Below are 16,377 nucleotides of genomic sequence, written 5' to 3' on the forward strand. Positions count from 1 at the left end.
TTGTTTGCAATTAAGACACTTAAAGAGACTCTGAAGCCTCCTTAAAATCAAGTTTTTATTTTAAAAAGCTCTTAAGCATGTTTGCCCTAACTAAACCGCTGCATCTTCGCGGCTGAAAACTAAACTAATCCCCTCAAACTCCCCGGGGCACACTGTGGGGAACGTTTCAGTGAGAGGCAGAGCTTTCAGCTGCAGCTCTGCCTCTACACGCGTCTATCAGCGTGTATCTCCGCCTCTGCCCGCCCCTCTCAGTCTTCCTTCAATGAGAGGGGTGGGGGAGAGGCGGATTGACGCGCATGGAGGCAGAGCTGCAGCTGAAAGCTCTGACATCTACAGCAGCAAAATCCACGACCAAGAAAGTTGTGGATCTTGCGGGTGGGGGCGGGGGGTTCGGGAGTTAGGGGGGATTTAGTTCGATTTCAGCCGTGGGGATGCAGTGTTTTAGTTAGGGCAAACATACTTAAGAGGTTTTTAAAATAAAAACTTGATTTTAAGGAGACTTCAGAGTCTCTTTAATTCTTTGCTTTAATCTACCTCACTATGGCCACTTTTACATGGGCGACTGACAGGTGGTGAATACACTGCCTGTCAGCTGCTCTCCTGCACCAGCTGGGTGTTGGTTAGCGCTATGTATGTACAGGGTCTTCTCAAAAAATTAGCATATTGTGATAAAGTTCATTATTTTCTGTAATGTACTCATAGACATTAGACTTTCATATATTTTAGATTCAAATACACACAACTGAAGTAGTTCAAGCCTTTTATTGTTTTAATATTGATGATTTTGGCATACAGCTCATGAAAACCCAAATTTCCTATCTCAAAAAATTAGCATATTTGATCCAACCAATAAAAGAAAAGTGTTTTTAAAACAAAAAAAGTCAACCTTCAAATAATTATGTTCAGTTGTGCACTCAATACTTGGTCGGGAATCCTTTTGCAGAAATAACTCCTTCAATGCGGCTTGGCATGGAGGCAATCAGACTGTGGCACTGCTCAGGTGTTATGGAGGCCCAGGATGGTTCGATAGCGGCATTAAGCTCATCCAGAGTGTTGGGTCTTGCGTCTCTCAACATTCTCTTCACAATATCCCACAGATTCTCTATGGGGTTTAGGTCAGGAGAGTTGGCAGGCCAATTGAGCACAGTAATACCATGGTCAGTAAACCATTTACCAGTGGTTTTGGCACTGTGAGCAGGTGCCAGGTCGTGCTGAAAAATGAAATCTTCATCTCCATAAAGCTTTTCAGCAGATGGAAGCATGAAGTGCTCCAAAATCTCCTGATAGCTAGCTGCATTGACCCTGCCCTTGATAAAACACAGTGGATCAACACCAGCAGCTGACATGGCACCCCAGACCATCACTGACTGTGGGTACTTGACACTGGACTTCAGGCATTTTGGCATTTCCCTCTCCCCAGTCTTCCTCCAGACTCTGGCACCTTGATTTCTGAATTATATGTAAAAGTTGCTTTCATCTGAAAAAAGTACTTTGGACCACTGAGCAACAGTCCAGTGCTGCTTCTCTGTAGCCCAGGTCACTCGCTTCTGCCGCTGTTTCTGGTTCAAAAGTGGGTTCATGCTTCCATCTGCTGAAAAGCTTTATGGAGATAAAGATTTCATTTTTCAGCACGACCGGGCACCTGCTCACAGTGCCAAAACCACTGGTAAATGGTTTACTGACCATGGTATTACTGTGCTCAATTGGCCTGCCAACTCTCCTGACCTGAACCCCATAGAGAATATGTAGGATATTGTGAAGAGAAAGTTGAGAGACGCAAGACCCAACACTCTGGATGAGCTTAAGGCCGCTATCGAAGCATCCTGGGCCTCCATAACACCTGAGCAGTGCCACAGGCTGATTGCCTCCATGCCACGCCGCATTAAAGGAGTCATTTCTGCAAAAGGATTCCCGACCAAGTATTGAGTGCATAACTGAACATAATTATTTGAAGGTTGACTTTTTTGGTTTTAAAAACACTTTTCTTTTATTGGTTGGATGAAATATGCTAATTTTTTGAGATAGGAAATTTGGGTTTTCATGAGCTGTATGCCAAAATCATCAATATTAAAACAATAAAAGGCTTGAACTACTTCAGTTGTGTGTATTTGAATCTAAAATATATGAAAGTCTAATGTTTATGAGTACATTACAGAAAATAATGAACTTTATCACAATATGCTAATTTTTTGAGAAGACCCTGTATGTATGTATGAGCTAGACAGGCACCCACCCCCCCATGGAGTCAGATCTGAGCGTGGCTGCAGCTGTGCTGACTTGCGGACCTCTGCCGCCCGGTATCACCACCGCGTGCCAGCGCTTGACACACATGGTGTTACTACAGCTTTATTTCAGTTGCATTTCATTTGAACCAGAATTGCACTGGTGGGCAGCAGACAGGAGACCAAACTGATAGGCAAGAGCGCAGTTCAGCCTCCTGTCTGAAAGAGGCCTTAGCATCAGCATCCTGAAAATAAAGCAGATTACCAGTTGACTGAATATTTGGAATGGGGAAGGGGGAGGAGGACAGCGAGGTGCAGCAGATGTGAATGGCAGGAGTGAGTGGCTAGCGAGCGAACCAACAAGCCACAACTAATGTTGTGCAGTCCAGTGAGCCATCAGCTTTCCCTCACAAATTGCCGCCCAGAAACCTTAGGATGATAGACAAATTAAAATGAATCTAAAGTGGTTCCTTGGGCTCCATATCCTCTGACTCTATCTCAACTTATTTTGGAAGGTCCTCTGCTCTTGATGGTGGGATTATCTCCTATTTGAATGGCTTATTGGCAGCTCGTTTTGAAGAACCATATGTCATCCTTAATGCACATATGGCATGCTGATTTCGGGACCCAACTTTCCCCTGCTAACTGGGCTCATTACTTCGAAACCCTTATGAAAGGACGCTACTATTATTCACTCCTAGAAACCAATCTAAAAATTTTGCATTGGGCTTACTTGACCCCGGTCAAGGTTTCCAACATGCTTCACCAGTCTTCAGACCTTTGTTACAGAGGATGTGGAGCTGGAGGTTCTTTCTACCATATGTGGTGGAGCTGCCCTGTTGTGTCTCAGTTTTGGTTTTAGCGGATCTGATCTTTCAGGTTATTGGGAAGAAATTGTTTCTGGATCCCTCGGTTTTGCTTTTAGGTAATAAACCCGGTGCTATGAGACACCCTAATCATCGTTTGGTCCAACATATTTCTAACGTGGCCCGTTTCTATCTTGCATCTAAGTGGAAGTCTACCCTGTTAGGAAGGGTCTTTTTCTACAATAAAAACTTGAAACTAAAGTGAACCTAGGCAAAAAAAAAAACGAAAATCAGTTTGAATTCTACCAGCCGCCTGCAGCGACCCTGTGCCCACACCACACCGTCACTGCGCAATGCTCCAGCCCCCCACAGTGCCCCTCTTTCAGTCAGGCAACTCAGCCAGTCGATGGCCACTGTGTATGCGAGGCCCTGGCCACACACATCCTGGATCGCTCTCCCGTCACCAGGAACGTACTGAGCATGTTCAGTTGAGATATTCCTGTACTGCACATGTACAGAGTGCTCCCGTCCATGGGTGCACGATCAGGAGGCATGAGGTCCAGGGCCCGGCATCCAGTTGACAGAGGGGAGCTTTGCTTTAGGTTTCCTTTAAGGGTGGGTACATAGCCAGTGCATGTCCAAGTGGGTCTCCATAGCCATCTGTTTAAAGAGAATCCGAGGTGGGTTTGTGAAATATTAGGATACAGAGGCACGTTCTGTATACAATCACCTGTCTCTGTGTCCTTGCATTGTGTGACCCCCCCCCCCCCCCCACCCTCCCCGCTGCCCTGGGCTCCGCTGTCACCCATTAAAAAAAGTGCCAGGCTAATGACACGCAGATTGTCGCTAGCCTGCTATTTACCTCTGACTGTCATTCATCGCCGCTCCCTTGCCTCCTGTATAGCGTGGCTCCCCACCTGTGTCCCTTCCCTGCCCGACTCCGCTTCCGATTGGAGGAAGCTTACAGAGGTGAGGAGGGAAGGGACACAGGCGGGGAGCAGCGCTATACATGAGCCAGGGGAGGGGCGGTGATTGACAGTCAGAGGTAAAAAGCAGGCTAGTGACAATCTGTGTGTCCTTAGCCTGGCACTTTTTTTAATGGGTGACAGCGGAGCCCAGAGGACCGAGGGGGAGGGGTGGGGGCTGGTCACACAATACAAGGACAAAGAGACAGGTGATTGTATACAGAACATGACTCTGTGTCCTAATATGATTTCCCAAACCCACCTCGGGTTCTCTTTAAAAGCTACAGGTTTACTTTACTGACTACTGCACAAGATTTCTTTTCACGCTTTCGGAACTGTAAGTTTCTTCTTCAGGCATGATACGGAACTGGATGACAACCATACAAAAAAGTGAACATAACATGCCGTAAAAGTAAAGCACTAAAAGTAAGGCAAAAAATATAGAATACGAAAAATGGAAAAGCAGTTGTCTTTAATGGAAAAACATCCTTTGTGAAAAGTCTGCATTAATGGCAAAGCCATAAATCTGACTGTGCTGCATGCAGGTCAGGCAGAGGCAGATCGCATCTGCTGTGTAATGTTTACCCAGGAAGTGACTTGTGTGTTCAGGACAGTGAGTAATACAACACACGCAAATGCCCCGATGTATTGAGCATGGAAAGTGTTAAAATCAGTGATCACATGCAATGTGGAAGCAAGCTGAAGAAAATATATACAAATCGGGAAAAAGAGCGGCGTTACCACCACATGATCGAGCCCTTGTGACAGATTTTCCAGCATGAGATTGAGCAGCCAGAAAACAATCTAAAAGGCAGATCAAGAGGCAGCATTGATAGCTGCCAGATTTGATCATTATAATGGAATCTGCTTAATATAGATGACGAAAATCAAGTAATATATGGGCACCCTTACAGGTGAATCTATGTAGTTGGACAATAGGCAGTTAATTTGCATTATCCAGCAGAGAAGTACAAAGAGCAATGATGATGTGGAAAGTGCAACAACCTGACAGGAAAACTAATCGCCTTCTCCGAGATCCATAGCTGAGTCACAGTCAGCTGACTGCATAAACTGTACACTGCTTTTTTTCTTTCTTCTTCTTTTTGTGTGTGTGTGTGTGGGGGGGGGGGGGGGGGGGCTTTGGGTACATGTACTATAACCACGCGGTCATGCCGCCCAGTCACTTGAATGACGGCTCACCCTGCTGCTGCTCTAATTCTGTGTGGCTTTAATTACTATCCCCCTCCAAGTCACAGCAACTCGAAGGCGATCACAGGATCCCGAATGCGCGGCTATAGATAACCTTATGTCTATGGCACATTCCAGACCAGGTGCAACGCAGGGAAGAGTATGCCCCAAAATGACCTGCTTGGAGAGTGGGGGTTAAACTGGTATATTTGCCACCGACCTGGTTGTCAGTGGACACAAAAGAATCTCCAAAATTTAATTTATTTATTTATTGTATTTATAAAGCGCCAACATATTACGCAGCACTGGACATTCATTTAGGTTACAGACAATATTTAGGGGTGACATACAGCAAAATGACAATACATGAATACAAGAAAGACCACAGTATGAGTACAAGGTAATGCTTAGTCACTGGATGGAGCATGGAGATTAGGCAAGTTAGGTTCACTCAGATGCATAGCATGGGTTCACTGTAATGGAGGTGCATGATCAGGTAGGACACAAAAGGAGGAGGACCCTGCCCAAAGGCTTAAAATCTAGAGGATTGAGATTAATGATAGATTAATGATAGAGTTACTACCATACTAACACTAGGCTCACACTATGCAATTTGTGTCAATTTGTGTCAGATCAAGTAAATGATTAATACTGACGCATCACTAGGCCGAAGGACATGTAGTGTTGTTATGCTGAAAGAGCGTCAGGGGTGTAACGTCATCTGCAGGTGAGGTGAGTAGGGAGAACACAGCTCTTGGCCGTCAATCAGATGAATCAATCCGCCTTTCACCGCTGACTCCCCCATTAGCAATCTCTGACCGATGGGTCGGAGACTGCTCTCTGCTGCTGCCCGAGGCTTCAGAATTCTACGGGAGCCCAAGTGCTCCTACAGGAGATGCGCCGCTCCATAATGCGCATGCGCGAGCGCCCTCTCTCACACACTTGCACCTCCTGAAGCCTCCCGCGGCAGGAGATTTGAAGTGCGGAGCCAGCGATGGAACGAGGGGACTGTGAGAGGAACGGGAAGGCTCTATAGGACCTGGAGTCTTCCCGCTTCTTAGGTAAGTATCTTTTTTTAAAGGATAACTGAAGTGAGTGATGGGCCACCTTCTTACAGCACCAAGCGGTATGATTGGCCAAATAGTTTGGGCGTAGTTTACTACAACCTACTGATAACCTAGCAGTTCGAGAGGGTGCTGTCCGTCCAATCACGTTATTTTCCCTATGAGGTTTCCTGCTGGGTCCCCTAAATTAGACTATCGCCAAGAAATCTGAAGGGTTTTTTGTTTTCTAATCCTGCTACAAGCATGGACAGAGCAATCCTACATCATTCTTATTAGAATTATGCATACAAGCCTATAATAGCTAAAAGCGTTGCCAAGTCTATTAAAGCACATGGTACTCTTATGATTAAGACGCAGCAATGTGACACAAAAAAAAGGCAAAGCAGAGCGACACACAGAAATCACCTTGGAAATTTGTACAGTAATGAGGCTACAGACAGAACGCAGTTTTCCTTGAATAGTACAAAAGGAAACTTTGTAACACTGAGATTTTCTAGTGAGTGCATTCATGCTGTTTATAGGTCATCACCTCAGTATTAAATCCCCAAGACGACCGTAGGGTCAAGGAACTGCCATACTGTCCACCACCATACTTCTACCACGAGATGACTGGGTCACTATGGTAATACATATGTGTGAGTGTGTATAAGGATAGGCACAGTGTGAGCTCTGGGACTGTCAGATGAGCAGAAAGCTGTGAGGCAGAGCTGTGTGTTCAGCAGGTATCACTGCATAAATACAGTATCAAGCTATGAATTACAATCTACGCACCTGCCAAGCTTCTCTTCTCTTTATTCCTCTTGCTGTCTGAAGCTTCTTTATTCTTCCGGGAGACGTTACAGTATTTTCACTCTATGCCCCGCCTACACGAATGTCCTCTATGTCATTGGCTGTTTTCGCTGTCTTCTTCAGTCTCATTCCTAAGCCCCGCCCCGCACACAAGCCCAGCTAGCATGAGAGACACACCCGGCCAGCACTGCAGTCACATACATATTCCCTGCTAGATTGCAGAAAGCTTCCTCTAAAAATCATATACAGTGCAGAAAAGCTACTTTGTCCATACTTATAACTTTCTCTCCACTTCATCATATCCAGTTTGGGGATTTTTTTTAACACAATAATGTAATTTTAAAATTGTGCAGTAATGCAGTGCTGTACTGTATGTCACCAGGGCCGGATTTGTACTTTCCAGTGCCCTAGGCCTGCTGTAACCAAGCGTGACTAGTGATCATTGGTTTGAATGGGCTCATTTCAGTTGTGCTGCTCTGCCCCCCCATACAACAAATAATTCCTGTAATTTGCGCTCCTGCCCGAATGTGCACAGCAGCCAAGGGCGTAGGGCCCGTGGTCGCAGCGGTCGCCTTGGCGACCGGGCCCGGCTCCTGAGGAGGCGGGGGAGGGGCCCGGGGGGCCCATCTCCGTTTGGAGGGCCATGCGCCAGTGCGCGCTGGTAGGAGGGAGCCGCAGCCGCGGGGAGGGCAGCCCGACCTCTCCCTCCCTTCCTCTCCCCGGGGCCCCCCCTCAGATGCAGAGTGAGCGGCTCACGGAAGCACTATAGGCAGAACTCACCTCCCTGCATTCCACTCGCCGCTGATCTCCTCTCTGGCTGGCTCTGCATAGATGTTGTTACACACGCAGCTTCCGGCTAAACAGGAAGCTGCGTGTGTAACAGCATCTATGCAGAGCCAGCCAGAGAGGAGATCAGCGGCGATTGGAACCAGGGACGGAGGTGAGTTCTGCCTACAGCGCTTCCGTGAGCCGCTCACTCTGCATCTGAGGGGGGGGGCCCGGGGAGAGGAAGGGAGGGAGAGGTCGGGCTGCCCTCCCCGCGGCTGCGGCCCCCCCCCCTCCATTATGGGGATGGGGCAGCTACCTAATCTATCCTAGGGGGGCAGCTACCTAATCTATCCTGGGGGGCACCTACCTAATCTAACCTATTCTGGGGGGCACCTACCTAATCTATCCCGGGGGGCAGCTACCTAATCTATCCTGGGGGCAGCTACCTAATCTAACCTAATCCTGGGGGGCAGCTACCTAATCTATCCTGGGGGGCACCTACCTAATCTAACCTATACTGGGGGGCAGCTACCTAATCTATCCTGGGGGGCAGCTACCTAATCTATCCTGGGGGGCACCTACCTATTCTAACCTAATCCTGGGGGGCAGCTATCTAATCTATCCTGGGGGGCAGCTACCTAATCTATCCTGGGGGGCAGCTACCTAATCTATCCTGGGGGGCAGCTACCTAATCTAACCTATACTGGAGGGCACCTACCTAATCTAACCTATACTGGGGGGCAGCTACCTAATCTATCCTGGGGGGCAGCTACCTAATCTATCCTGGGGGGCAGCTACCTAATCTATTCTGGGGGGCAGCTACCTAATCTAACCTATACTGGGGGGCACCTACCTAATCTATCCTGGGGGCAGCTACCTAATCTATCCTGGGGGGCAGCTACCTAATCTAACCTAATCCTGGGGGGAAGCTACCTAATCTATCCTGGGGGGCAGCTACCTAATCTATCCTGGGGGGCACCTACCTATTCTAACCTAATCCTGGGGGGCAGCTACCTAATCTAACCTAATCCTGGGGGGCAGCTACCTAATCTATCCTGGGGGGAAGCTACCTAATCTATCCTGGGGGGCAGCTACCTCATCTAACCTATACTGGGGGGCACCTACCTAATCTATCCTGGGGGCAGCTACCTAATCTATCCTGGGGGGCAGCTACCTAATCTAACCTATACTGGGGGGCACCTACCTAATCTAACCTATACTAGGGGGCACCGACCTAATCTAATTTATACTGGGGGCACCTACCTATCTAACCTATACTGGGGGCACTTACTTATCTAACCTGTATTGGGGGCACCTAGCTAGCCTATACAGGTGGCAACTAAACTGGCTACCTATATTGGAGGCACCTACCTAACTAACCTATACTGGGGGCACCTACCTATCTAACCTACGCTGGGGGCAACTATTCTGGCTACCTATATTAGAGGCACCCACCTAGCTAACCTGTACTGGGGGCACCTATCTATCTAACTTATACCGGCGGCGCCTGCCTATCTCACCTATACCGGGGGCAACTATACTGGCTTACCTATGCCTGACTACCTATACTGGGGGTACCTATAGCTGGCTATAGGGATTTTGATATGTGTGTGCATCCGTCGGGTGTTGCCGGGGGAGGGGGGGCTGTTGTTGCCGGGGGGGGGGGGGGCCCACATCCAGATTCCGCATCGGGGCCCAGAGGTTTGTAGCTACGCCACTGACAGCAGCCGATAGTGTTCTGGGCATGCATACTTGAGAAATGACGCTGATGTATGACCGGTACTTGTCAAGAATGCATAACACTGTACCGGCCATGGGCAAGAGCAAGAAATTACAGGGAGCGCGAGTGGCCAGAGCATGCGCTGCTTCTTTGTCCTCTATGCGACTGGCTGCAGTCGGAGCCACAAACAGGTGGCAGGGCAGTGCAATGGAGAGAAGCCCATCCAAAACAGAGAACAGATACTGTAAGTAGCAAACATCCTGTCAAGACCCACTTTGGATGTTCTGTTGTAATTATAGTGGACCTGAACTTAGAACTTCCTCTCTGCTCTAAAAGATACGCAACAACATAACCTTTGAATAAAAACATTTATTTGTTACAGATGATACAAATCCGGCAATAAAACTGCAGTGTGTCTACTTCCTGCTTTTATGGAAGCAGACATATTTTTAACATCCTGTGCTTTCAAATGAGCTTAGATGTTGTGGCAATCAGGTGACACAGTGTAGAGATCAAATTACAACTTGTGATTAGACACAGAGGATGGGGAATTAGACAGGCTCTCGAAATACATACAGGGTACATTTCTCTGTTTTCCTTCGGTCCTGTGCAACAGTTCAGCTCCACTTTAAAGCATCTGAATGACATTTATTTATATTTGCTGAAAAATCTATGCATCTCTTTTGAATGCTGAATGTACATATGGCGGTGTGCTCAGGGCCGGCGCTACCATTAAGGCAAAGGAGGCAGCTGCCCTAGGGCCCCAGAGCTTGTAGGGCCCCCCAGTGGCTACAAGAGGAAAAAAAAAATTTTCAAATCGGCCTTATAGTTTTTGAGAAAATCGATTTTAAAGTTTCAAAGGAAAAAAAAAACACATTTAAAAACCTGCCGACTTTAATGGTTAATAGCAAATCCACCTTAAATGTTAGAAACCCTAAATTTGCAGGATATGTTAAGGAGATCATTAGGAATAAGACGAAAAAACAATTTTTCAAAAAGACCTTATAGTTTTTGAGAAAATCGATTTTAAAGTTTAGAAGGAAAAAAGTATAGTTTTAAATGCGGTAAATGTAACTTTTAGTAGCAAACCTAATGGTAGTGTAATTTTACATGCATCAAACGAAAGCGCAATACATTTCCTGACGGGGTTTCCAGGGGGTCTATACGCAGTCACAGCGCTTTGGCCAGGGATCGCTATACAGCCGCAATATGGCTGTATGAAGATCCCTGGCATTTTTTCCTATTTTCCCAATTTTTTTTTATGTTTAGAGTGTGGGAATTTAAAAAAAAAAGATTATGTGGGGTCTCCCCTCCTGAAACTTTTTAACCCCTTGTCCCCCATGCAGGCTGGGATAGCCAGAATGTGGAGCTCTGACCGATTGGGACTTCACACCCTGACTATACCAGCTGCAAAAAAGGTCCCCTAATGCCGATTTTTGTTCCGGGGTATATGTTGGGGGGCCACCCAGGTTTATTTTGCCCTGGGGCCCCATTGTTGCTTAAACCGGCCCTGGGTGTGCTCTAACATATTGACAGTATACGGGAACAAAGTCTGAAGAAGGCTTATTAGCAGAAAGCTTACTCTTTTTCTTTTAAGCCAATAAATGGTATCATCCTGATTCAAAACTCTCTGCTTTCACTGATGGCTAAGATGGTACAATGCTCTACTGCTACAGAAAAGTATAAGTATGCCAAACCATACACACTAGCATAGAGGTAGTAACATTTCAGGTGCAGTGCTGCTCGGTTACCCCTTTTCAAAATCCGGATTGAATTCAGTTTGAAATTTTGGAACCCGAATGCGAATCGGATATCCGAACCCCGTATCCCAGATATGCGCCCGGATTCGGATATCTGGGTAGAAAACCGGAAGTGGGTTTTAAATTGCCTTTAAAATGTTTTTTAGGGTAAATGAAGGATGTAGCATGTTTTTTTTAATGATATGGGGACTTAAAATCCCCCCGCAAAAAAAAAACCTCTCTCTCTCGCTCTCTCTCTCTGATGGGAAATCCGAGTTTGCTCGGATAGTGCTATTTGGATTTTAAAAAATATCCCAATTGCTATTCAAAGTTCGGATAGTGGAAAAAGTTCAGATTATCTGGGTAGTTCAGATACCCGAATATTGGATGAGCACCACTGCTTAGGTGTCCTTTAAAATGACAGTTTAGCAATGAAAGGGAAGCAAACAGCATTTTTATTCCTGCAGTTCTCACAGATGGTAGGAGCTGGAGGACAGAAAATGAGTCAGGAAAGGGTTAACTAAGGAATAGAAGAGACCACTGCTAGCTAGGAAAAAAAAAAGAAAAACAGTCATAAATTAGGGTTAGATAAATTAACAGCTGCTGGGGTCAGTGTCAAATCTGTAAAAGAGGTGAAGAAACTAGCAGAGCTCACTGATGTTTGTGAATGCCTGCATTAAAACTCAGCGGAGCTTAGTTCTATCTGCTTTGTAATGTAAATCTCCGGTATTTCTCACATTGATCTGTATATCCATCATACAGAAGAATGGATTATCAGGTGACCGTTATGATTGATCCTAATTGTTTTAACACATCAGGAAGTGAGAAATGCAGGGATTGGGGAACTCTGGAATTCAGCTTTTAGTGCAGAGCAGGGCGCTGGATGGCTGCGCTGCGGGACCAGAAGAGATGATTTACTTTGACATATGACCTCTTCTCTCTCAAAGTCATGCCGCCCTTCTTATCTTATCTAATTTTATTGCCCTAGGCCATGGCCTTACTGGCCTTCCCAGAAATCCGGCCCTGTATGTCACTGCACTGCCCAAACAGCTTATGTTCACATTTATGTGTTGCAACAAATTGTGTTATCCTAATATGCAAATAAGTTCGACACCTACACCCTTGGTAAATGCCAGTAGGACTAAGGGCTAGTTCACATTTAATGTGTTTTTTGCGCGCAGAAAAAAAAACTGCATGATTCTTCACATTTTGTCAGTTTTCTGTATCAATTACATTAGTTGCTGTGAAAAAAAACGTGCACGGTTTCTGCATAAAAACACACTTGGTGTGCAGAAAACGTACATAGAAAAAAGCACGCAGAAAATGGAAAGACAAGTGTGTTCCCTGCCTAAGGCCTGGAACCGACTACAAATCGCTAATCACAATCGCTAGCTTTTTGTAAGTAATTTCATGAGCGTTTTCTGTCGATTTGGGTAGCGATTTTAAAAAGTGTAAGCATTTTGCCACGATTGATTAGCGATTAGCGGTTTTAATTCTGAATGGTCCTTTCAATTACGGTGATTTAATTTTTGTTTACAGTCTGCAGTAATTTCAAAACGCTAGCAAAATCGCTCTGTGTATGTTTTGACAAGCGATTATGCCAGCGTTTATATACTTTACATTGCAGAAACGCTAAAAGCAAAAAATGCTGCAAGTTCTGCATTTTGCTATTTGGCAATCGCTCCAGTGGAATTTGGCCTATCCATTAACATTAGCTGAGCGTTTAGGGAAATCGCTAGCGGTTTTAATTGCTCCCTAAACGCTCAGAAAATTGCTCTAGTGGGTTTGAGCCCTAAGAGGTAATCAGGCATGCTCAAGCTAGATGTTTGGGGTGATTGACCGCACCCCCTCTGTAAGTCCATGGACCCGATCAGGCTCAGCTTTTTCCACAGGAGTGGAATGTGGCTACTAGCTAGTGTGCATGCACAGGGCGGCCACACTTCGGGGGTCCTAGCACTGGAACAGGGTTGCAGAGGATGACAGGGGGAGCCTCTCTAGGATCGACTTCCCTCTTCCAAGGTAAGTATTTGACTTCTACCTTATAATGGGTCACAAAGGATACATGAGCTAAAAAAGGAGTGCAATCACAAGAGGCACTCGGACTGCATGAGCAGAATTCCACGACCCAGGATGGTATAGCTGCAGCCTGTCAAAATCAGATACTTACCTATGGAGAGGGAAGGCTCTGAATCCTTAAGAGCCTTCCCTCAAGGTGCCCTAATTCCAGCACTGTCACTCCATTAGCTGTCTTTGACCAACTAATCAAAAACAGCTTTGCAAGCCTCCAGGAGCCCTTAGAAGCACCCGTATTTCCAAGTGCTTCTGAAGACAGTCAGCTCCATACTGCGCATGCATGAGCGTGCGCTCGCTCACACTTGCACCTGCGCAGTATGAAGCCTCCCATGGTGGCAAATTTGAATGGGGGTGACAGTGATGGAATGCAGGGACCATGAGAAGAACGAGAAGGCTCTATAGGACCCAGAGCCTTCCCTCTCCATAGGTAAGTATCTGATTTTTTTTTTTCAAAACCACTACAGATTTACTTTAAAGCGGATCCGAGATGAAAAATTAACTATAACAAGTAACTTATCTATATATCTTATCTAAAGTTTAGCTAGTTTACACAGCAAATCTAGCTGCAAACAGCTTGAATAGAATATGATTATTTCTTTCTGTGACACAATGACAGCAGCCATGTTGTTTGTAAACATTACAAACAGGCAAGCTTATCTGCATCTTCTGTGAAAAAAACCTAATAAATTTATTTCTGTGAAATAAACCTAAACTCTGCCTCTGAAATCTCTGGCTAGTAATACCTCCCCCTCCTCCTGCCCAGACTGAGCTCCCATGAGCCCTCGCTACTGCCAAGGCTCTCTGAGAAACTGTGGGTGAGGCTTGTTTAGTTTATAGGGAATTAGAGTATTAAAACAAAAACAAAAAAGTACTTGGCTTGAGGAATGCCCTATAAACAATATGAAAGGAACACAATTATGAAATGAGTAAAAGTTCATCTCGGATCCACTTTAAGCCAGAGTTTCAGGACACACAGGTCCCTTTTTTAACCTCCTTAGCGGTAACCCCGTGTGTGACACGGGGTAAGCCGCCGGAGGGTGCCGCTCAGGCCCTGCTGGGCCGATTTTCATAATTTTTTTTTTGCTGGACGCAGCTAGCACTTTGCTAGCTGCGCCAGCACCCCGATCGCCGCCGCCGTGCGCCCGATCGCCGCTATCCGGTGCGGCGCGCGCCCCCCCCCCCCCAGACCCCTGCGCTGCCTGGCCAATCAGTGCCAGGCAGCGACAAGGGGTGGATCGGGTCTCCCAATATAGTCCCGTTCTTTGAACGGGATTTCCTGATCGCCTATCGCCGGAGGCGATCGGCGGGGCTGGGGGGATGCCGCTGAGCAGCGGCTACCATGTAGCGAGCCCTGGGCTCGTTACATGATTTAAAAAAAAAAATATCAAAAAAAAACTGCTGCGCTGCCCCCTGGCGGTATTTTTCATACCGCCAAGGGGGTTAAGGCAAACAGGTCTGTCAAGTATATCGATGGGACATCAAGTCAGAGCATTCCACAGTACACTCGTCAGCATGTGATATGTTCTGTCCGAATGCAGCCTTGGGGCAGAACACAGGGCTTGCCATACAAGCCAATGATTACAATTGTAAACTTTACTTGCACAATTTGTGGAAATATCTTGTGGTAGAAAACTAGAGAAAAGTTAAAGGGAACCTGAAAGTGAGAAGCATATGGTGGCTGCCATATTTATTTTCTTTGAAATAATACCAGCTGCCTGGCAGTCCTGCTCTCTTTGGCTACTGAAGTGTCAGTGAATCACACACCAGAAAGAAAGATGCAGAAAACTGCAGCATGCCATTCAGAATGGCACTGGCAAGCGACAGCAAGCTGGTATCTGAGTAGGCAGCATTTCCCTGTCCAGATTGCATGCGGGAAAACGCTGTGTAATTGGCTATAGTGGAAATAGGACCTTAAAGTATTAAAGGCAGAGGCTCAGCAGAACAGCCATGCATTTTTATATTTTTTAAAAGGAAATAAAATGTCAGCTTCCATATCCCTCTCACTTCATGTGTGCTTTAATTGAATATGAGCCCTACTGTCTGATAGCAAGAAGTCACTACAGTAGAATCCCTTTAGAGTAAACTCCAAGGGAGAGGGCAACATAGTTTACTATATCAGAAGTTTACTATATCAGAAATTGTCGTACTCAAGTACATAAAGTATACTATAGTAATGGATTTTTATTCAGTCAATGATTGGGGGTCTTTTTTTTTCAATACTTTAGGAAGCGAGCACTAGCGTGTCTAAGCTAGATCGATGCAGGGATTTACATGCAACATCGTGCACAGGAAGCATATTTCTCTCCAGTTATCGAAAATACAGTACTGATAGCTCCTGTGTCCACATTTGTGTGTAGTCTGGATGGTACTGTAGCGTTGCAGCCATGCACAAGCAAGTCACAGATGACTTGCACACTTTTCACTATACTCAGATACAGAATACTGCAGTGACCCCAAAACAGGTTTGCTATAACAGAAGTGCTATTATATCTGAGTACTATACTAATTGTTACTCCCATATACTTATAATGGTGCTTGGACCGAATCTCTAGACATCTAATTTACTATACCTGAAGTTTTACTATATCAGAGTTTACTATAACAAGATTATACTGTAATAAGATGTGCCATAGTGGGATTTGGTATAGCACTGCTATACTAATTTCTAAGCACTTCTTCATTTAATTATGTTCTCCCTATGTCTGCTTGGGTTTCCTCTGGGCACTCTGGTTTTTTCCACATCCCAAAAACTAGGGGTGGGACGACGAATCAGGCGAATCCACAAATCCCTCGAATATTAGAAAATATTCGAGATTCGTGGATTCGAATCCCGACGCCATTTTCCACTATACGAATCCGCCGAATCCCGACGCCGCATCGCCGCGCATCCGCCGACCTCCTCCGACCTCATCCGACCCCCCCGCGCCTTCTCCGCTCGCCCCCCCTGCCCGCATCCACTCACCTATTCATAGCGGAGCGCAGAGCGGCAGACCTCTCGCCGACTTCCTGGTTCCCCCTAGTGACCGGCTCTTACAATGACGTC

At 46.1% G+C, this 16,377-nt stretch overlaps 1 protein-coding gene across 1 annotated transcript in view; it reads right to left on the minus strand.

Annotated features, from left to right (window-relative positions):
• PRR13 (proline rich 13) overlaps positions 1-7,092 on the minus strand; it is a 38,602-nt gene extending 31,510 nt beyond the window's left edge. Inside the window, exon 1 of the mRNA XM_068265094.1 lies at positions 7,017-7,092. The gene's annotated coding sequence lies outside the window, so the exon portion shown is untranslated. The remainder of the gene's footprint in view (positions 1-7,016) is intronic.
• Between the last annotated feature and the right edge of the window lie 9,285 nt (positions 7,093-16,377).

Source organism: Hyperolius riggenbachi, chromosome 2 (assembly GCF_040937935.1).
Source record: "Hyperolius riggenbachi isolate aHypRig1 chromosome 2, aHypRig1.pri, whole genome shotgun sequence".
Classification (NCBI taxonomy): Eukaryota; Metazoa; Chordata; class Amphibia; order Anura; family Hyperoliidae; genus Hyperolius; species Hyperolius riggenbachi.